Source organism: Eumetopias jubatus, unplaced genomic scaffold, assembly GCF_037043125.1.
Source record: "Eumetopias jubatus isolate StellerSeaLion01/CBP00866 unplaced genomic scaffold, mEumJub1_p1.0 scaffold_11, whole genome shotgun sequence".
Classification (NCBI taxonomy): Eukaryota; Metazoa; Chordata; class Mammalia; order Carnivora; family Otariidae; genus Eumetopias; species Eumetopias jubatus.
In genome coordinates this window covers 98,271,045-98,295,427 of record NW_028274817.1, presented here as the reverse complement: position 1 = coordinate 98,295,427, position 24,383 = coordinate 98,271,045, and positions in this window count along the sequence as shown.

Here is a 24,383-nt window from a genome sequence, read left to right as displayed (position 1 = left end):
CTAAAGGAATTCCATAGACCCCCGGTAACCTTTCAGTTATTCTACACCAGGAAGTATTTGCAACTAGAGAAATAAAAAGACATTCAAATAATATCATGGCAAAGAGTTTCAGATTACCAGCTAAAGCCATTTATTTTATGAACTGCCCAACTAGAATATGAATAACATGGCATGTTTAACTGAAACTCTACCACTTTAATTCTGAATGCATCATGGCATCCTAGAAGCTCTCAAATATGGCACATCTCTATTATACTAGAAATAAGCATTCCACATGGTTTCATGTAGTTTTCATTTAGCGGATAATGCTGGAACATATTTAGATGTATGTTTTATGCACTGCCATCATTTCTGTATAGAGGTATCCATTGATTACAAGAGAGACTTTCATGAATCAACAGGGCTATTAGTTAGTTTTCTCTTAACACAGATATTTTAGAAAGCACAGTTTGAAATAAATGTATTTTAGGGATGCAGAGAAAGCATTTTTCCCCCTAGGAGACTGGAAGATTAGTTGATATTTTTAGATTCCTGTCATGGATTCAGCAAAATTTTCTAAGAAACATTTTCTACACAATCAAGGGTAATTTGAATCACCACACTTTCCTATTCTTTCTAAACCGTTTTTTGTTGTGTTGTTTTTTTTTTTTTTTTTGAAATTTTTGACTACTAGAATTATCTATATTTAAGCATTTTCTTCTGGTATGTCCCCACACTGGGAGTATTTTGGGAGAAGAGGGAATGTGTTGATATTGGTGATCTGTTGATAACTAGAGCTAAAATCTAGATATGGGACCTTTCTGTGCAATACTGGAAATATTCCCATAAACCATGCTGCTCAAGGTCAGTTTTATAGGTTGAATCTTGCAATGAGGTTAATTTTCCTCATTCTGGTTGTTACCAACATGGTGAGTCCCAGAGGTGGAGACACCCGTGAACTTTTAAAAGACTCTATGCCAGAAGAAGACACCTTTTTTTTTTCCCATATAAACCCAACACGCACCCATATACTTTAAGGGATGAGGACTGAGGTTTCTCATAAGCTTCCCCATCACAAATACTCTAAGAGCAGCAAATGAGTGGATTTCTCCAAATGGTTTCCTTTTTTTTTTTTTTTTAGAGTTTTCTTTAAATTCCAGTCGGTTAACAGACAGTGTAACATAGTTTCAGATGTACAATATACAGATTCAACACTTCCATACAACACCCGGTGCTCATCACAAGTATCACAAGTGTGCTCCTTAATCCCCATCACCTGTTTAACCCACCTCAGCTCCTTGGATAATGCATCAAAGAATAAAACGTCCACACTTTTATCTCTGTAAGTGATTCTCTTTCAGCCCCTAACACCTCAGGTCCATTTTGACTGTAGCCCTGTGTAATCCTAATAAGAGACCATCTCTCTGTGGATTACAATATGAACACTTGTATAGTTCGCGGCTGACATTTATAAAAAGGTCTTGATAAAGTTCATTTTATTGGGAAAATTAGGTAAATATATATATGACAAACAGAGAAAAGAAAGATGATAAAATAGTTACAAATGTAGCAGAGGCTGTTGATGCCTCATGTATCCCTTTGGCACACACCATTCCCATATGTCCCCACAGCCTCCTACCGCAAGTACTGGCAACTTTCTGCCTGAAGGCATTCTCTGGCCTTTGGAATATGCTAGGCTCATATTTAGAGCAGGCCATAAACACCATGAAAATAATGCCCTGGAAGCAGCCTGCAATCAATGACAGATGGGAGTTGGTGGATAAATATTTCAACTTCTTGCCCCAAGATGGGATAACTCTGAGGCACAGATCACTATCTCCCAAAGGCCCCCAGCACTATTAAGACACTGTATTCACTTCCTTTCTTTGTCTCTATCACTTTCCCATTTCCCTGCTAGTGGTATCACCTCCCAAAGGAATCATTTGCTTTCAGATTCTTGTCTTAGGATCTGCTTCCAGTTATAGCTCTGCGACTGATGATCTGTGTAACCTAGAGAAACTTCTGGATGTCATTTATTTATTAAAAGACTGGAATAGATTACTTGGTAACTAATTTCACAAACAGTTCTAAAGCTGTAATTGTTTGGAGAGTCCGTGTTTACCAAAAATTATCAAATGCCTTGCCATGCCTGATTCGATCATTGAGAAGGAGGAGTACACACTTTTTTTGAGGTAGAGTTATAGCAGAGCTGTTGTCAGATGTCCATAATGTTGGGCAAAAGGTCAGCCTCACAGGCAACAGAAAGAAGGTTCTGAGTAAAACTTACTGCCCAAATTAAAATTCCAAAAGTTAGAGTTACAAACAGTCTGCATACATAAGAAATAAATTTGACATGGGCCAAGTCAAAAAGGAATTGTTGATCGAACTTTTTTTTATCTATGGAGGCCAAAAAGAACAATTACCGGTTTCTTTTACAAATTGATTCATTTTGTATTCATATTCATTCAAATATGCCTAAATTCTTGCCCAAATCTGTCTGTTGACCACACTGATCCTCATTTTTTTTTCTTTATCTGAGTGGTGGACTGTATTTCCAAAAATTATGACAATATTTTCAGTTCCAAATGCACTTCTAGGACCTTGGCACTGTCCACTCAAGAAGTATAGTCTCTTTTCCTTTCCCTAAGAATTGGGGAGGCCTTGGTGACTGCCTTGATGAATTGAATGTGGCTGAAGTATGCTGGGTGACTTCCAAGGTTAGATCATAAAAGGTGATAAAACTTTTGCCTGGTTGTCTCTTGGAATGCTCACCCTTGGAACCCAGCCCCTGTGCTGTCAGGAAGCCAAGCAGCCACATAGAAAGGCCATGGGTAAGTGATCAGACTACAAACCCAGTAAAAATCCCAACAGCCAGTGTCAACCATCAGACCTATGAGTGAGGAGGGAGGGAGTCTTTAGATGATTCCAGCCCTCAGGCTTTGAGTCGTTCCCTATGATAGCTTGTGGAAGAGATCATCTGTTCATGTCAAACTCTACCCAAATTCACAGATCCATGCGCAAAATAATTGTTGTCATTGTTTTAAGCCATTCTGAGGTGGCTTGCTACATAGCAGCCTGTTACCAGAACAATCGGTAAAGTGGAAACATTACCTACCAGAGATGTGAGGATTAATGAAATAACGTAGGTGAGAACAGTTCATTAGCTGTGAAATGCTACAAATATAAAAAAACTGTCATTTAGTTCTGGCCTCTATAGAACTTACAATACACAGGACATAGAAGGCATACACATAAATATTTCATAAGTGCCCTGTGAATGGTTTAAAACGGTGCTCTAAGAAATTAAATACAGAGAATCAAACTCTGTACGTAATAAAATCGAGTATGAGAATTTATACAATCAACATATATTTCTCTACACTGCATGTATTTGGATTTGTATTCAACTCATCTATACGTGATCTAAAACTGAACAATTCTGATGTGTGACCAAAAGTGAAGTCTTTCAAACACTGGAAAAATATCCTCTGCAAATCCATAGACAATTCATCCAGTGTCATGGTTTCAAGTACAGTGATTTCTCAGCTACAACATTTTCCCTGAAATCTTGGCTTGCGATTGAACTGCCTATCCCATTTGTCCATATAGATATTTAAAAGGAATTTCAAGTTCTTGCCTGCAGCCCCCTTACCTATGATCAATATGCTCTTCACCCATCTCAGTTATTGCTCCAGCATTTACCTGGTTACCTAGGCCTAAAACCTAGGTGTCATTTATTTTTCTGGGACACCTCATATCAATCCCATTTCTCTCACATGCAAAATCAATCTGTCAACAAATCCTGTGAGCTTTACCTTCAAAATGTATCTTATACTGGGCATTCTCATGACTTCTATTACCCAACTCGGTAAGTCACCAACTTCCATCAGAGCTGTTCCCTGTGCTTCTACCCTTGCTCCACTACAGGAATGTTTGTGACAATATCCAGAGTGATTTTTTAAAAATATTTAGCAGGTCAGTTCACTTTCATTCTTAATTCTTCCAGTGGCTTCTCATTCCACTGGGATTGTCGTCCTACTTCATTAAGCTTATTTCCTACTACTTCCTTCCCTCACTCTCACTGTTCCAATTATACCCATGCCTCATACAATATTCCACCCTCGAATATTCTGGATTTTGCCTTGCAATGACCTAAAACACCAGAGAAAGACTCTAATGACTTGCCATATTGAGATTGAGGCTAATTGCACAATATCTGATTCCAGGCTATTTACCTCATTTTATGTGTGCTGAGGTGTATGTGTTAATAGGGAGATATATATATATATATATTCTAATATATCCTAGGACTTTGTTACATGCTAAAATTACAGTGATAAGTAAACATTCTTGTCCTAATGGAACATCCAGTCCTTTGGGGGAGGGAGGGAAGCATTGGTTAAATCACCACAGGAACAAATGTACACTTACAACTCTGTCAAAGTGATACATATTGTTTCAAGACCTATAAGAGCAGCACTTAGCTTCTTTGGGAAAGGTAAGGAGAGTTTCTGTGAGGAAGAAATGATTCGAGTTCTGTTCATAAGAGCGAACTAACTGAAGGATCTCCCTTTTCAAGTCCTGTCTATCAGAGCCAATGGCCTATTCATGGTCCCTTCCGAATACAAAATACACATTCCAAAGTGAGTATGTCCAAAATATGATTCTTCATCTTTCCTACCTACTTCCACCAGATCTGCTATTCTGAGTTCCTTCTCCATCACTGTGAGTAGCAACACCAATATTCCAGGTCCTCGGGCCCCAAGATTTAATATCATTCATTGACCCTCACTTTCTCTCTCGCACCTCACCTTTCAAATATATCCAGAATCCAACCGCATCACACCACCTCCAACCCTGATTCAAGCCATCACCATTACTCTCCTGAATTATTTCATGTCCTCTTATATGTTTTTGGGGGTATGACCTACTAGTGAGTCATAAAATTATTAACGGAGTGCCTTGTAAACAGTGGTAAAACAAAATCATAAAAAATAATAGAATAGAAAATATCAAACTGCATAATGCATAGAGAAGATAAATATTGTTTTGTAAAAAATATATTTCCATTTTATTTATACATATATGAACATATCTACATATGTCTATCTGCATATGTGCAGATATATGTATGTATATATCCTGAATCTCAATGTAAAATTTTCTTACTGTGCATCCATTCAAAAAATTTTAAAGGTATTGTGGAGTCTCCATGCTTCAACTTTTAGCTTCAGTACAGACTATTCTCAAAATATCGACTGGAGGAATGTTCTTTACAGGTGATAAATTTTAATTAATTAACTAATTACAAATAAGGCAGATAAAGATATTTATTCAAAATGTTTAATGGCCTCCTATTTCATTCTAAATAAAATTCAAGTGTAAACCCATATGATGGCCTAGAAAAGTCACATATTCTGCCCTTGCTTTCTCCCTTTACCTCTAACCTAATCTCCTACTCTCATTCCTGCCCACCAAACCCAGTTATTCTTGCTGGTTTTAAAGCATTCTCAGGGCATCTGGATGGCTCAGTCAGTTGAGCACCCGACTCTTGGTTTCAGCTCAGGTCATGATCTTGGGGTTGTAAGATTGAGCCCCACGACGGATTTCACAGTGCAGAATCTGCTTGAGATTCTCTCTCTCTCTCTCTCTCTCTCCCCCTCTGCCCCTCCCCAGCACACACTCTCTCTCAAATAAATAAATAAATAAATAAATAAATAAATAAATAAATAAAATCTTTAAAAAAAAACACACTCTCAGCACGTACCAACCTCAGGACTTTTGCACTTGCTCTTTTACCTGCCTAAAAGACACTTCCATTTATATAACTGCTCCCCTGCCTCTTTCAGATATTTGCTCACTTTCTCATTGAGGCCATTGGTGACCTACCTATTTAAAATTTCTGTCACTCATTCTCACTGCCCAATATTCCCCATTACCTTTGCATATTTTATGTTTCTCCACAAAATTCAAAACTTCTGAAATACTAACCTGGTTATTTTACTTACCTAATTATTTTCTGTCTCTCCCGAGTCATGATAGAATGTGACCTTATCCAAAAGGGTAAGGCTTTTTCATCCATTCTGTACTCTGCACCATCCCCTGGGTCTAGACAGTCCTTATTACATAGAAGTTAATCGATGAATTGTTGGATGGATGGATGAAAGAAAGAAAGAAAGAAAGAAAGAAAGAAAGAAAGAAAGAGAGAGAGATAAGGATTCCAAGGAGTGGGAATGATATGCAGAACTGTTCTCTGGCTGGAAAATGGGGCAGAGCATGAAGCATTGAGTAATGTATAGAATTGTTGAATCAATATGTTGTACACCTGAAACGAATGTAATATTGCATGTCAATTACACTTCAATAATAAAAATAAACAAAATGAAAAATGAAATGCTGATATTGGTAGCTGACATATAGTATTTGTTCACCAGATTATAGTGGCTATTATTATCTCTGCTAAATTATTATCAATTAAAAAATAGTCATGTCTAATGTTGACTGTCAAGGGGAGTTGGTACAAATGGACAGCAATCCCGAAGGATTTTAACCCATCTGCCCCAGCAGGACCTACTGCACATCATTTGTGAATCCCTGGGTCCACCATCAGTGAATCTAGACGGGACAAAGGAACCATGGGTAACTACAGCAGCATATACAAAATATCTCCCCTAAATAGACCCTGAAATCACCTAAATCTTTATCCTCGGTGGTTAAGAAATATAGTTTTTGTTGCATTAAAGGCACATTTTTGACCTAGGTGTGTAATCTAAAAATTATTTTAGATCACAACAAACTGGGATAATATTTCTATCTGGTCAGAATATGAAATTCTGTGGTAGTGTTTTCTTAAAACCTTTTCACTGCAAGATGAAAAACTGCCATTTCAAAGCTGCAATGAATTTTCAGAGTCACAAGAATTAAAGGTTGATTGTTCCATTGTTTGGGGAAAAAAACCCAAACATCTGAAAGGATCTTTTAATTTCACAAATGCAAAGCCCCCATGCTCTTCAGAAAGAGAGAACTTTGAAATGCTGTGTTTTTTCCTAAGTTGTATAGACAGAGATCATATTTCCTTTTGAGAAATGGTTATTGGCTCTGCATGGATGTGAGTTGGTGCTTGTTCCCATGGAGTTCTATGTAGCCTTGTTTGAGTTACTTATTTGCTGGAGACGAGAAGCTGAGAAGGAATTGGATTGCTAGGAGGACCTAGGGACAGCATCCTCACCTCACATAGCTGCCAAATATACATCATAACAGTAAAGGCTGTTGGTGTCTGGCATCGGTATGAGCAGCCGTGGACCTCTAGAAAAGGATGACTATCCAGATAACAATGATCTAATGCAAGGTAGCAGTAACACGGCAGGAGTGTGGGGGACCAGAACGAACTAGAGGGTAATTGAGGCCGGGGTGTATTAGTATCCTAACGCTACTATAAAAAATTACTCCAAACTAGGTACAACAGAAATTCATCCTCTCACAGGTCTGGAAGCTAGAAGTCTGAAATGAAGTATCAGCAGGACTATGTTCCCTCTAAAGCCTGTAGGAAGAATCCTTCCTTGCCCTCTTCCAGCTTCTGGTGAGCTCCACCAATCCTTGATGTTCCTTGGCTTGCAGCTGCATCTCTCCAGTGGCTGTCTCCATTGCCATATGGTGTTCTCTCCCGATAACTCTGCATCCACATTTCCCTCTTCTTATAAGAACACCAGTCACTGGAATAACCTGCCCTAATTGAATATGCCTGCATGTTAACTCCATTATATCTGCAAAGCCCTGATTTCCATATAAGGTCACGTTCACCAGTCCTGGAGATTAGGACTTGAACATATATTTTTGAGGGATGAAATTCAACCCCTAACAGTGTGGGGAGGTAAGTTCCTCCCTGAACTTGTCTTAAGATAAAAAAGAAAATAGAGTAATTTGTATACTTGAGGGAAGTCTGGTTTATTTATTCTTCTAGGCTGCTGAGGCTTGGATATGTCATATATACAGGTATTTAATAATAGAATCCATGCTCGTTGATTCTAAGGGAGAATCTGTCCAATAATTGGGTAGTAAAGTTTGAATGAAAAGTATATACAAATTAAAAGACATCCTGTGAAATAGATAACAGCTCTGTTAGTTTTATGATGTGACTCGGCAAACATTTATTGTTTTGAAATTTTCAGAGGACTAGTATTCAGTTCAATTATTTTCCTTTTCAAGAATAAAGAATAACAGATTTACCTTTATAAGAAAAAAACTATACCATGAATGAAATATCAGCCATGCTTCTGAGGATAATACCAACAATGGAAATTCATCATTAGTGATTTTGTCCTAAAAATTTAATATAATTTACATTGTGAAGTGTTTACTGAACTGACATATGCCCATGGCATTGTGCCATGTTGCCCTGGGGAGTTTGACACGAGAGATTATTATTTTCACTTAAAAAAGGCAAAGTTAGGTAGAGAAGTAAAATGAGATGAAGTTTAACAAATGCAGTAGCGAAGCTGGGATTAGAAGGTACATCTAATGCAAATATTGTTTTCATAATTGAATAATTATCAGACATTATTTTATGAAAAGCCATCATGATTTTTCATTCATTATTATATGTGATATTTAACATATTTAAGTCATAACAATATTATAATATCTAAATATGCTCTAAAAATATGTGCTCTATTTACAGTATTTAAATAATAATGTAAACTATTTATTAAAACTATAATAGGAAAAATCTTGATGGCTTCATATTAAAGTTTAACAATAATCATATACAGTGTAAAGTAATGGTATATTTTGTGTTGTTTACAGTACTCTCACTTCTTAAAGTTTCAGTGGTACTCTGATGGGCAAATCTTTTTTTTAAGTTTTTATTTAAATTCCAGTTGGCTAACATAAAGCGTAATAGTAGTTTCAGGTGTACGATATACTGATTCAGCACTTCCATACATCACCCAGTGCTCATCACAGCAAGCGACCTCCTTAATCCCATCTTCACCCATCTCTCACCCACCTCCCCTCTGATAACCATCAGTTTGTTCTCTGGAGTTAAGAGTCTGTTTCTTGGATGGGCAAGTCTTACCAATGACCTCCCCATTAAGAGTTCCTGACAGGGGAATGCCATGGATGGTGATGATAATGATGGTGATGATAATAAATACATAGCCAAGTTAAAAAATTTACTACTTTATTAATAGCAAGGTAGCAACCCTGTAGTCTCTAATGTACCACTTCACTGATAATGTACAGGGAAACCTTGCCTTCAGCTAAGAAACCAAAGGGAGGCTTCCTGCCCCACAACCGTTTCAAATTGTCCTCCATACTCCTGGCCTGGCCCAGGTCAGTTTACCCTATGAGATAATGAGACAGGACAGTTTACCCTTTAGAGATAAAAGACAAGTTGGCACACAGAAAACGTAAAGTGCAGGAGAAAGGCAGCTCATCAGAGTTTAAGGGCCAATAGTTATTTGTACATTTCTGTACGCTTTGGATAACAAATTTTAACCACTTTGGATAAACTCAGTCTCTTGAGACAGCAGGTGACAAAAACAGTTAATAATCCAAACCAGTTTATGAAAGCCATTTGTGAGGATTTTAAAACAGTCAGAATTCAACACAATCCATATCAAAATTTCAATGGCATTTTTCATAGAAATGGAACAAACACTCTTAAAAAATGATGTAGAGCCACAAAAGACCCCAGATAGCCAAAGCAATCTAGAGAAAGGATAACAAATCTGGAGGCATCATGCTCCCTGATTTCAAACTGTATTACAAAACTATTGTAATCAAAAGCATATGGCATTGGCATATAAACACACACACACACACACACACACACAGATCAAAGGAATGGAATAGAGAGCCCAGAAATAAATCCAGGCTTATATGGTTAATTCATTTACAGCAAAGGAGCCAAGAATATACAGTGGGGGGAAAACAGTCTCTTCAATAAATGGTGTTGGGAAAACTGGACAGCTACATGCAAAAAAAATGCAACTGGACCATATCTTACGTTATACACAAAACTCAACTCAAAATGGACTGAAGACCTGAATGTGAGACATGAAACCACAAAACTCCTAGAAAAAACAGACAATGATTTTTTGGATTTGACACCAAAAGCAAATGCAACAAAAGCAAATATAAATGAGCACAACTACATCAATTAAAAAACTCCTACACAGCACACACACACACACACACACACACACACACACACACACACCATCAACAAAATGAAAAGGCAATCTACTGAATGGGAGAAAATATTTGCTAACCATATATATATCAGATAAGGGGCCAATATCCAAAAACATAAGAACCTCATACAACTCAGTAACAAAAATAATCCAATTAGAAATGGGCAGAGGAACTGAACAGACATTTTTTTCCAAAGAGGACATGGCCAACTGGTATGTGAAAATGTGTTCAACATCACTAGTCACCAGGGAAATCTGAATCAAACTACAAGGAAATATCATTGCACACCTATTAGAATGGCTATTAGCAAAAAGACATGAACTAAACGTGTTGGCACAGATGTGGAGAAAAGGGAACACTTCCGCACCATTGGTGGGAATGTAAATTCATGCAGCCACTGTGGAAAACAGTATAGAGGTCCCCCAAAAAATTATAGATAGAACTATCATGTGATCCAGCAATCCCATTTTTGGGTATTTATCTGAAGAAAATGAAACCACCAACTCAAAAAGGTATCTGCATTCCATATTCATTGAAACATTATTTACAACAGCCAAGAAATGGAAGCAACCTATGAGTCCTTCAGTGGATGAATGGATAAAGAAAATGTGGTAAATATATATGCAATGGAATATTATTCAGCCATAAAAAGGAATGAAATATTGCCATTTGCAACAACATAGATGGAACATAAGGGCCTTATGCTAAGTGAAATAAGTCAGATGGAGAAAGACAACTACCATATGATCTTACTTATATATGGAATCTAAAAAAAAATGAACTCATAGATAAAGAGAACAGATTGGTGGTTGCCAGCAGCATGGAGCAGGGGGGTGGGGACAGAAAATGAAATGTGTGAAGGTACGAAAGTCAAAAGGTACAAACATCTAGTTATAAAATGAGTAAGTCATGGGAATGTTATGTGCAGCATTGGTCACTATAGTTAATAATACTGTACCACATATTGAAAGTTGCTAAGAGAATAGATCCTAAAATTTCTCATCACAAGAAAAAAAGTTACAACTATGTATGGTGATGGATGTTAACTAGACTTATTGTAGTGATCATTTTGCAAAACACAGACATATTGAATCATGATGTTGTATACCTGAAGTTAATATAATGTTATATGTCAGTTATATCTCAATAGAAAATAAAACATGACCACAAATTATTTGAGACGTAGATACATATACCTTTCTACTGAATCTAGGTTAGCTTGTGAAGCTTCAACCAATACAGTATGGTGGAACTGATGTGGGGCTTCTAATGGCTAATTTGTAAAAGGCCACGCAGCTTCCTCCTTATTTGCTGGAGCACTTGCTCTTGGAGCCTGGGGAAACCATGTAAGAAGTTTGAACACTCAGATACTGTTGTGCTAGATAGGACATGTCTAGGTATTTCAGTTGACAGAATCCACTGAGCTCAGCATTCTAGCCACCTCTGTCAAGTCAATAGATGGGTATGTGAATCCACCTCAGTAGAACAGGCCATCTTTCAGCTCAACATCACTGAGAGACTTCTGTAAATACCACTGGTCTTGTTTGAATTTCTGACTCATAAATTTATGAGATAAAAAAAAAATGATTATGGCCAGGATGCCTGGGTGGCTCATTTGGTTAAGCATCCGACTCTTGATTTCAGCTCAGGTCATGATCTCAGGTCATGAGATTGAGCCCCACATTGGGGTCCATACTCAGTGGGGAATCTGCTTGAGAATCACTCTCCCTCTGGCTCTCCCCTCATGTTCTCTCTCTCTTTCTCTCTCTCTCATACTCTCTCAAATAAATAAATCTATAAAAAGTGATTGTGATCTTTATACACCAAGTTTTGGTGCTGTTTGCTATGTGGCAATGGATAACATAAACACCATCACTTTGGGAAAATAAGCCTTGCCTCTCCCATCATTCATTCCTTTTACATATATTTATATTCTTAACAGATGTTTATTGAATGTGTCCTATGTGCTATGTGTTTTCTGGGACATAAGAATATAATAGTAAAGGAAACAATAAAAATCCCTATTCTCATATAGCTTATACTCTACACAGGAAAGACAAAAAATATAATAAAATATATGCAATATATCAAGTGGTGATTATTGCTAAAGATGAAGCAAAATAAAGCATGATAACATAATGGAGAGGACCAGAGGTAAATTACTAATTTACATAGTGAGGTCACAAATGGCCTCTTTGATAGGATGTTATTTAACTGGAAACCATCATGTAATAAAGTGAGAATGTAAGTCACATCAGTATCTGGGGGAAGAATATTAGAGGCAAAGTGAACAGCCAGTGCAGAGACTCTTAGGTGAACTCACTGTTGACCCATTCAATGACTCAGATATTGAGGAATTTATTTAATTTTATGGTTTTGGTACAAGTTTAAGTGTGAGGGTATGTAGGTGATTACTAGGAAGTAGAACATGGACAGGAGTTTTCCCTTCTTTATAGGATATTTGTATAACAAACATAACTAAAGGAAAATTATTATCTCTTGTTCCCAACACTTCCAACCATTGGTACTAAAAATGATGTTTTCTGTTTCTAAGGAATTACATAACATTAATAATTCTTGTACTGATATTAAAAACTGGGGCAAGAGCCTGAACAAAGAAATGAAAATATAAAATTAGAATGAGTCTGAGAAACAAACTGAGGGTTCTAGAGGGTAGGGGGTGGTGGGATGGGTTAACCTGGTGATGGGTATTAAAGAGGGCACGTACTGCATGGAGCACTGGGTGTTATACGCAAACAATGAATCATGGAACACTACATCAAAAACTAATGATGTAATGTATGGTGATTAACATAATAATAGAGAATCAATTTGGAATGTTTATGTTCTTTATTCTTTCATACATCCATTCATATATACATCTACAAAGTGCTAAGTTCTTTGTTACTAATTTCCAAAAGTTTAGAAAAAAAGGCAGAATATATACTACTATCTAGTGTGATAGGGCTGAAACCATACCAATAAGCAAAACAAATCTATAAATAAGTGGATACTGTGTCAGAGAAAATGCTATGTGTTCATCAAATTTTATTTCAACTTTCTCTTCTTGAAAAGACTGTATTTTGCATCCTCCTTAACAGCTAAGTTAGGATCAGGTGTTACTACCAGGCCTGACCATAAAATGACCTGTATAAATCACCTCTCTTCTGTCTCCCATGGCAGTTCCGGAAGTCATGTGTTTTATTTTATTTTTAATTTTTTTTAAAGATTTTATTTATTTATGAGAGAGAGAGAGAATGAGTGGGCGGAGGGGCAGAGGGAGAAGCAGGCTCCTCGCTGAGCATGGAGCCTGATGCGGGTCTCGATCCCAGAATCCCAGGATCGTGACCTGAGCTGAAGGCAGACTCTTAAATGACTGAGTCACCCAGGCACTGGAAGTCATGTGTTTTAAATGGTTTAGCCACATGTGATAGAAGGAACCTGGATCCCTAAATCACCATGTTAATTACTTCCCAGGTGAGCCTCACCCAACCCTTGCTGGTGTGTGATCTGAAGAAGTTAAAAAAATAATAATAATAATCTTTGTTTTATCAGACCACTGAGATTTCAGGGTCTATTTGTTACTGCAGAAAAACCTAGCCTATTCTTCGTTATGAAGGGAAGGAAGGAAGAATGGAATGGAGGGAGAGGAGGAAAAAAGATACACTCAGCAGTGGGGTGAGGAGAGACAAGGAAGATATTTTCTTGACCAAAGAGTAGATGTGTTAGACATGTGCTGTTCTCTCATTTTAATCAAAAGGCCCCAAAACACACAGTAAACCACTGGCCAGAATGTAACCATTTGTACACATCAACTTGAAGATTATAGATGTGTTTTGGTTTCATACTGATTTCCTCAAATTAATCCAATTATCAATTACCATGAGGTAGCTTGATTTGTCTACTGCTTTTGCTTTTAGGTATTTTCAAGCAACATCTCATTGGTCAAACTCATAGTTTAGTAGTCTCAGAAGCATCTTCTCTACCAGGAAACTTAGCACTGCTTCATTTCAAGGCCTTACATATTGGCATCTGTTGAAGCAGCTACTCTACAGCCTCTATTCACTTTTGTAAATTCAGAATCTCCGTGATTCCAACCTGGCTCTGTTCTTAACTCTTGCATGTTGATTAGCCTATCCTTGTGCTACCTTTACATATAAGAAAATGTTGACAGATTAGAGATCTAGATTCAATATAGGAGTAAGATAGTTATATAAATGAGACATAATTCCTAGTGAAATCTTCATATCCTTACCATTAAAAATAGTGAAATTACTATATTTACTCTCTAGCTGTCCCCAAACACTTGTCCTGACCATAGTGAGTTCTGACTTCATGTTGTATCTTTATATACAAAATTTAGCATTTTTTTAACTGAACAAATCATTGATGCCTGTCCCCTTTTACTGTGCTGTACTGTATCTACTCCTCAGTTCAGCTCCTTAAGAGAGTCTCCAAGGAATGTCTCTTTTTTTCTAATAGAAGAATATAACAGACATTCCTTAAATGTTATCTTAAGTCCTAAGGAGCTGACAGAAAGAATAGATACATTACCTAAAGTCTTATATTAATGTGTTTATCTATCTTTTTATTGTTTAACACACTGGTGACTTATGTAGAGGTTTTCAGACTTAGTGCTTCTGCCCAAAAGCCACTTCTATCACTGATCATGACTGATTTTCTAGGAACCTCATTTTGCTAGTACTATGATGGAGAAGGAAACTTAGAGCTCACCATACCCACGCCACATCTCAATCAGCAGATGGTATTAGTGGGTATGACTTCATATCTTGAGAAAATATAAAAATGGCAATAAATCTCCATTGTTTTCCTCTATGGCTAACTCAAGGCTCATGAATACTGGAAATAAAATAACTCTAGAGGCTAACTGTGACATATGCAACAAATCCAGCAAATCCAAGTTCCTTGACCTTGTCTAATGGTTGTATCCATCCTGTGGAGTTTTAATTCTCATGCTAATCCATCAGTGCATTTTAGGGGGTGATAAAAGAAGTTACAGGTAATCATAAAAATACGTAGTTGAGAGATGTGAGACATTGAAGTCAGTAATTTAATTTTCTGTGGAAAAAAATGAGAGACCCCTCTGTGACAGATTTAAATTAATGTATTAGGAAAAATAGATTAAATGTATACAAGACTGGTGACACAGGAATCATGAAGAAAGTAAAGCTTTCAGAGAAGTTATTAAGACAGAAAGTGAAGGCATTTGAGACATGAAAAGTGATCTAAGTCCCAAGAATTACAAACCGTGTGTAATGAATTTTATCAAAGTTAAAGTAACACGTTCCTTCTCCTTGTGATGAATCATTACAGTAGCCCTTGGGCACACAAGTTAAAGTGAGACATAGGGCGCCTGGGTGGCTCAGTTGGTTAAGCGACTGCCTTCGGCTCAGGTCATGATCCTGGAGTCCCAGGATCGAGTCCCACATCGGGCTCCCTGCTCAGCAGGGAGTCTGCTTCTCTCTCTGACCCTCTTCCCTCTCGTGCTCTCTATCTCTCATTCTCTCTCTCTCAAATAAATAAATAAAATCTTTAAAAAAAATAAAGTGAGACATAAATCAAATTGACCCGATCTGATGACATAAATAAGCAGTCAGTCTTTCCCAACATCTTACTGCTGCTGCTGGTCCTGGATTACTACCCATTGTATGGAGACAGCACAGTAGACGACAGAGAATACTGGAGAATGGAATTCTGGTTTTAGAGCCAGAAATTTATGAAATTTGGTAAACAACGTATCTGGTGGCTGTTTATTTTCCCTACACAATGAAAATGAGAGTATCACATTCTTTCTTACTATGCAGTTGCATCTGACAAATGAGGTAATTTTTGTAAAAGTAGATTGAAAATTGTATCACCAAGACAATTGTGAAGTATTAGATTACCTCCAGAGAAATAAGTTAGAGGCATAGTAGTGTTCCTTCGTCTGGAAGACAACTACTGGGCATCAATTGTAATCTCATATCTATAGATCGCAGGTGAATCCAGACCAGGTTTTAATCATCAGAAAAAAAAAGGCTAAAATAAATCATCTGGATGAAACAGAAAGTAATAATAATTCAGGTGCACATCTTAACCCTTACTGGACACTAGTCAGACCTTTACTGGGACACTGGGATTTGCACTCATTCTTATTTTCTATACAAAATTTATACAGACTGAGCAGAAGCCAGATCATGAGAAAAAAGGAAAACACAATTATTCCAAAAAAACAAGTTGGAGAAATTGAGCAGTATAGAAAGTCAAAGGTTTAGTTTCAGTTTTCAAGAAATAGATAATTATTTAAAGGAGATACATGTTATACAGGCATTTATTTTCATTTTTTCTCCAATTTTAGGTGAATTTGAAATTTTCTTAATAAACAGTTTCAAAAACAGAAAAAAACAAAAAATGCATCCTTTCATGATCAAAACTCTTCAGAGTATAGGGATAGAGGGTACATACCTCAATATCATAAAAGCCATCTATGAAAAACCCACAGCAAACATCATTCTCAGTGGGGAAAAACTGAGAGCTTTCCCCCTAAGGTCAGAAACATGGTAGGGATGTCCACTATCACCACTGCTATTCAACATATTATTAGAAGTCCTAGCCACAGCAATCAGACAACAAAAAGAAATCAAAGGCATCCGAATTGGCAAAGAAGAAGTCAAACTCTCACTCTTTGCAGATGATATGATACTGTATGTGGAAAACCCAAAAGACTCCACCCCAAAACTGTTAGAATTCATACAGGAATTCAGTAAAGTGGCCGGATATAAAATCAATGCACAGAAATCAGTGACATTCCTATACACCAACAACAAGACAGAAGAAAGAGAAATCAAGGAGTCGATCCCATTTACAATTGCACCCAAAACCATAAGATACCTAGGAATAAATCTAACCAAAAAGGCAAAGAATCTGTACTCAGAAAACTATAAAATACTCATGAAAGAAACTGAGGAAGACACAAAGAAATGGAAAAACGTTCCATGCTCAAGGTTTGGAAGAAAAAATATTGTGAAGATGTCAATGTTACCTAGAGCAATCTACACATTCAATGCAATCCCTATCAAAATACCATCCACTTTTTTCAAAGAAATGGAACAAATAATCCTAAAATTTCTATGGGACCAGAAAAGACCCCAAATAGCCAGAAGAATCTTGAAAAAGAAAAGCAAAGCTGGCGGCATCACAATTCCGGACTTCCAGCTCTATTACAAAGCTGTCATCATCAAGACAGTATGCTACCGGCACAAACACAGACACATAGATCAATGGAACAGAATCGAGAGCCCAGAAATGGACTCTCAACTCTATGGTCAACTCATCTTTGACAAAGCAGGAAAGAATGTCCAATGGAAAAAAGACAGTCTCTTCAACAAATGGTGTTGGGAAAATTGGACAGCCACATGCAGAAGAATGAAACCGGACAATTTCTTACACCACACACAAAAATAGACTCCAAATGGTTGAAAGACCTAGATGTGAGACAGGAGTCCATCAAAATCCTAAAGGAGAACACAGGCATCAACCTCTTCCACCTCAGCCACAGCAACTTCTTCCTAGAAACATCGCCAAAGGCAAGGGAAGCCAGGGCAAAAATGAACTATTGGGATTTCATCAAGATAAAAAGCTTTTGCACAGCAAAAGAAACAGTCCACAAAACCAAAAGACAAGCAACAGAATGGGAGAAAATATTTGCAAATGACATATCAGATAAAGGGCTAGTATCCAAAATCTATAAAGAACTTATCAAACTCAACACCCAAACAACAAATAATCCAATCAAGAAATGGGCAGAAGACATGAGCAGACATTTTTCCAAAGAAGACATCCAAATGGCCAACGGACACATGAAAAAGTGCTCAAAATTGCTCGGAATCAGGCAAATCCAAATCAAAACCTCAATGAGATCCTCACACCAGTCAGAATGGCTAAAATTAATAAGTCAGGAAACGACAGAGGTTGGCGAGGATGCGGAGAAAGGGGAACCCTCCTACACTGTTGGTGGGAATGCAAGCTGGTGAAGACACTCTGGAAAACAGTATGGAGGTTCCTCAAAAAGTTGAAAATAGAGCTACCATACAACCCAGCAATTGCACTACTGAGCATTTACCCCAAAGATACAAATGTAGGGATCTGAAGGGGTACGTGCACCCGATGTTTATAGCAGCAATGTGCACCATAGCCAAACTGTGGAAAGAGCCAAGATGTCCATTGACAGATGAATGGATAAAGAAGATGTGGTGTATATATATACAATGGAATATTATGCAGCTGTCAAAAGGAATGAAATCTTGCCATTTGCAACGACATGGATGGAACAGGAGGGTATTATGCTGAGCGACAGAAGTCAATCAGAGAAAGACATGTATCATATGACCTCACTGATATGAGGAAATTTTAATCTCAGGAAACAAACTGAGGGTTGCTGGAGTGGTGGGGGTGGGAGGGATGGGGTGGCTGGGTGATAGTCACTGAGGAGGGTATGTGCTATGGTGAGCACTGTGAATTGTGTAAAACTTAAAAAAATAAAAATAAAAAATAAAAGGAGATCCATGACAGTTATTGTTAATCATTTTCATTTCAACCATTCACATATACTGATGTGACTATACTCACAGCACTGCACTGTGCTAGACAGATTTAACAACAACTATACCAAATGTAACATTAAATATAGCCCTTGCCAGGGAGCCACACAGGATTTTACAGTCAGGTTGAGGAGAAAGGGGCCAACACTTATAAAGCATTTAAATAACAATGTTTCTTGAAAAACAAGGGGGGCAGAGCAAGATGGCGGAGGAGTAGGAGACCTGGATTTCGTCTGGTCTCAGGAATTCAGCTGAATAGGGATCAAACCATTCTGAACACCTACGAACTCAACAGGAGATCGAAGATAAGAAGAGTAACAACACTCTGACAGAAAAGCGACCACTTTCTGGAAGGTAGGACGTGCGGAGAAGTGAATTCGAGGCGATATTCAGGAGGATAGACGGCGGGGGAGGGGGCCTCCGTCGGCCGCTTCTGGCAAGTGATAGAGCCGCGGAGCAAAAAATCAGAACTTGTAGAAGTCGGCTCCGCTGAGGGACGTCGCTCCAGTGGCTAAGAGGGGGGTGGAACCCTCATGGGACAGTGTGGTCTCAGGACCCTCGGGGTCACAGAAAGACCAGGGGTGCCTGAGTGCGGCAGAGCTCCCAGGTATGGGAGCGGGGAAGCCGGCTGCAGAGACGGAGCTGAGGCGCGGGCTCTCAGCTCGGGGTTGCCGTAAACTGTGATCCACGGCCCAGTCAGGCCACTGCGCCTCCAGCAGGGACCCAACAAGCGGCAGAGCCGGGGAGACTCCCCTTCCTCCCCCAGGAGGAGCGGTGCAGGAGCGCACCGCAGGAATCTGCTAGATTTGGAGACTCCACACGGGGTCGGGTGCCAGACATAGAAACGCTCGGTCACAGGCCGGGTGAGCATGGAGTGTGGCCGGAGACCGGGGAGATGGGAGTGACTGCTTTTCTCTGGGGGCACACTGAGGAGTGGGGCCGTGAGTTCTCGGCTCCTCCGGGTGGAGATTGGGAGGCCACCATGTTCACCCTGGTCCTCCACAGCTGTACCGAGAGCTTGCAGGGAACAAAAGCTCCTGAGAACAAACCAGAGCAGCTTGCTTAGCCCGGACCGACAAGGGCGAGGCAATTCCGCCTCCGGCAAAGACATTTCGGAACCACAGCAACAGGCCCCTCCCCGAGAAGATCAGCACCAACAGCCAGCAAACCAAGACCAAGTTTACCGATCAAGGAGAACGGGAGAACTCCAGCGCTAGGGGAATACTGCACATAGAATTCATGACATATTTACCATAATTCATTAGTTTTTCAAAGTTAATTTTTTTAACTTTTTTTTGAATTTTTCTTTTTCCCTTTTTGAAACAACATAGTATCAATCCCGTTTTTTAAAAAAACATTTTTTATTTTTCATTTTTAGAGTCATATTTTTATCCCTTCATAGCAGTTACCCTTATTTTGGCATATATATATAAGTTGTTCTCTCTTTAAAATTTTGAGATACAATTTCTTCTAACAGATCAAAATATACCCTAAATCACTAGTGTATGGCTTTGTTCTAGTCTCCTGCCTGATCACATTCTCTCCCTTTTTTTTTCTTTTTTTCTTTTTTCTTTTACTTTTTAAATCTTCTTTCTTTTTAAAAACAAATTCTTATCTTATCAATTCCTTTTATAAAATCTTTTATAATTTTCATTTTACAGTCATCTGCCATCCCTTCATTGTATCAACCCTTATTTTATACATGTATAAGTCTTTCTTCCCTTAAAATTTTAGCAGGCACTTCCTTCTAACAGACCAAAATATGCCCAAAAGCTAGTGTGTGGCACTGATCTATGCACTAGCCTAAGCATATTTGATCATATTCTTTTTTTGTTTTGTACTGTTTTTGTTTGTTTTTATCTTTATCTTTTTCTTTTTTTTTCTCTTCTTTCTTTCCCTATCTTGTCCCCTGGTTTCAGGTCTTTTCTGATTTGTATAGAGTATATTTGCTGGAGATGTTGTTAACCTGTTAGCATTCTGTTCTCTCATTCATCTGTTCTCCTCTGGACAAAATAACAAGACGAAAAAAATCACCTCAGCAAAAAGAACAAGAGGTAGTATGGTCTGCCAGGGACCTACTCAATATGGACATTAGTACGATGTTGGAACTAGAGTTCAGAATCATGACTTTAAAGATACTAGCTGGGCTTGAAAAAAGCGTGGAAGTTATTAGAGAAACACTTTCTGGAGAAATAAAAGAACTAAAATCTAACCAAGTCGAAATCAAAAAGGCTATTGATGAGGTGCAATCAAAAATGGGGGCACTAACTGCTAGGATAAATGAGGCAGAAGAAAGAATCAGCGATATAGAAGAACAAATGATGGAAAATAAAGAGGCTGAGAAAAAGAGAGAGAAACAACTACAGGATCACGAGGGCAGAATTCGAGAGATAAGCGACATGATAAGATGAAACAACATTAGAATAATTGGGATCCCAGAAGAAGAAGAAGAAGGAGAGAGAGGGCAGAAGGTATATTGGAGCAAATAATAGCAGAGAATTTCCCTAATGTGGGGAAGGAAACAGGCATCAAAATCCAGGAGGCAAAGAGAACCCCTCTCAAAATCAATAAAAATAGGTCAACACCCCAACATCTAATAGTAAAACTTACGAGTGTCAGAGAAAAAGAGAAAATCCTGAAAGCAGCTCGGGAGAAGAGATAGGTAACCTACAATGGTAGAAACATTAGATTGGCAACAGACCTATCCAGAGACCTGGAAGGCCAGAAAGGACTGGCATGAGATCTTCAGAGCACTAAACGAGAAAAATATGCAGCCAAGAATACTATATCCAGCTAGGCTATCATTGAAAATAGAAGGATAGATCAAAAGCTTCCAGGACAAACAAAAACTAAAGGAATTTGCAAACACAAAACCAGCCCTCCAAGAATATTGAAAGAGGTCCTCTAAGCAAAAAGAGAGCCTAAAAGCAGCATAGATCAGAAAGGAACACAGACAATATACAATAACAGTCACCTTACAGGCAATACAATGGCACTAAATCCATACCTTTCAATAGTTACCCTGAATGTAAATGGGCTCAATGTCCCAATCAAAAGACACAGGCTATCAGACTGGATTAAAAAACAAGACCCATCAATATGCTGTCTGCAAGAGACTCATTTTAGACGCAAAGACACCCCCAGATTGAAAGTGAGGGGGTGGAAAACCATTTACCATGCTAATGGACACCAAAAGAAAGCTGGGGTGGCAATCCTTATATCAGACAAACTAAATTTTAAAACAAAGACTGTAATAAGAGATGAAGAAGGACACTATATCCTACTTCAAGGGTCTATCCAAAAGAAGATCTAACAATTGTAAATATCTATGCCCCTAACGTGGGAACAGCCAATTATATAAGGGCATTAATAACAAAAGCAAAGAAACACATTGACAACAATACAATAATAGTGGGGGACTTTAACACCCCCCTGACTGAAATGGACAGATCATCTAAGCAAAAGATCAACAAGGAAATAAAGACTTTAAATGAAACACTGGACCAAATGGACTTTACAGACATATTCAGAACATTCCATCCCAAAGCAACAGAATACACATTCTTCTCTAGGGCCCATGGAACATTCTCCAGAATTGATCACATCCTAGGTCACAAATCAGGTCTCAACCGGTACCAAAAGATTGGGATTATTCCCTGCATATTTTCAGACCACAATGCTTTGAAACTAGAATTCAATCACAAGAGGAAAGTTGGAAAGAATTCAAATACATGGAGGCTAAAGAGCATCCTACTAAAGAATGAATGGGTCACCTGGGAAATTAAAGAAGAATTAAAAAAATTCATGGAAACCAATGAAAATGAAAACACAACTGTTCAAAATCTTTGGGATACAGCAAAGGCAGTCCTGAGAGGAAAGTATATAGCAATACAAGCCTTTCTCAAGAAACAAGAAAGGTCTCAAATACACAACCTAACCCTACACCTAAAGGAGCCAGAATAAGAACAACAAATAAAACCTAAACCCAGCAGGAGAAGAGAAATACTAAAGATCAGAGCAGAAATCAATGAACTAGAAACCAAAAGAACAGTAGAACAGATCAATGAAACTAGGAGCTGGTTCTTTGAAAGAATTAACAAGATTGATAAACCCCTGGCCAGACTTATCAAGAAGAAAGGACCCAAATCCACAAAATCATGAATGAAAGAGGAGAGATCACAACCAACACCCAAGAAATACAAACAATTATAAGAACATATTATGAGCAACTCTATGCCAGCAAATTAGATAACCTGGAAGAAATGGGTGCATTCCCAGAGATGTATCAACTACCAAAATTGAACCCGGAAGAAATAGAAAACCTGAACAGACCTATAACCACTAAGGAAATTGAAGCAGTCATCAAAAATCTCCCAACAAACAAAAGCCCAGGGCCAGATGGCTTCCCAGGCGAATTCTATCAGACATTTAAAGAAGAATTAATACCTATTCTCCTGAAACTGTTCCAAAAAATAGAAATGGAAGGAAAACTTCCAAACTCATTTTATGAGGCCACAATTACCTTGATCCCAAAACCAGACAAAGACCCCATCAAAAAGGAGAATTACCGACCAATATCCTTGATGAACATGGATGCAAAAATTCTCACCAAAATACTAGCCAATAGGATCCAACAGAACATTAAAGGATTATTCACCATGACCAAGTGGGATTTATCTCTGGGCTGCAAGGCTGGTTCAACATCCGCAAATCAATCAACATGATACAATACATTAACAAAAGAAAGAACAAGAATCATATGATCCTCTCAATAGATGCAGAAAAAGCATTTGACAAAGAACAGCATCCTTTCTTGATCAAAATTCTTCAGAGTATAGGGATAGAGGGTACATACCTCAATATCATAAAAGCCATCTATGAAAAACCTACAGCGAATATCATTCTCAATGGGGAGAAGCTGAGAGCTTTTCCCCTAAGGTCAGGAACGCGGCAGGGATGTCCACTCTCACCACTGCTATTCAACATAGTATTAGAAGTCCTAGCCACAGCAATCAGACAACAAAAAGAATTCAACGGCATCCATATCGGCAAAGAGGAAGTCAAACTCTCACTGTTTGCAGATGATATGATACTGTATGTGGAAAACCCAAAAGACTCCACCCCAAAACTGCTAGAACTCATACAGGAATTCAGTCAAGTAGCAGGATATAAAATCAATGCACAGAAATCGGTGGCATTCCTATACACCAACAATAAGAAGAGAGAGAAATCAAGGAGTCGATCCCATTTACAATTGCACCCAAAACCATAAGATACCTAGGAATAAATCTAACCAGAGGCAAAGGATCCGTACTCAGAAAACTATAAAATACCCACGAAAGAAATTGAAGAAGACCCAAAGACATGGAAAAACGTTCCATGCTCATCAATTGGAAGAACAAACATTGTGAAGGTGTCAATGCTACCTAGAGCAATCTACACATTCAATGCAATCCCTATCAAAACACCATCCACTTTTTTCAAATAAATGGAACAAATAATCCTAAAATTGGTATGGAACAAGAAGAGACCCCGAATAGCCAGAGGAATTTTGAAAAAGAAAAGCAAAGCTGGCGGCATCACAATTCCGGACTTCCAGCTCTATTACAA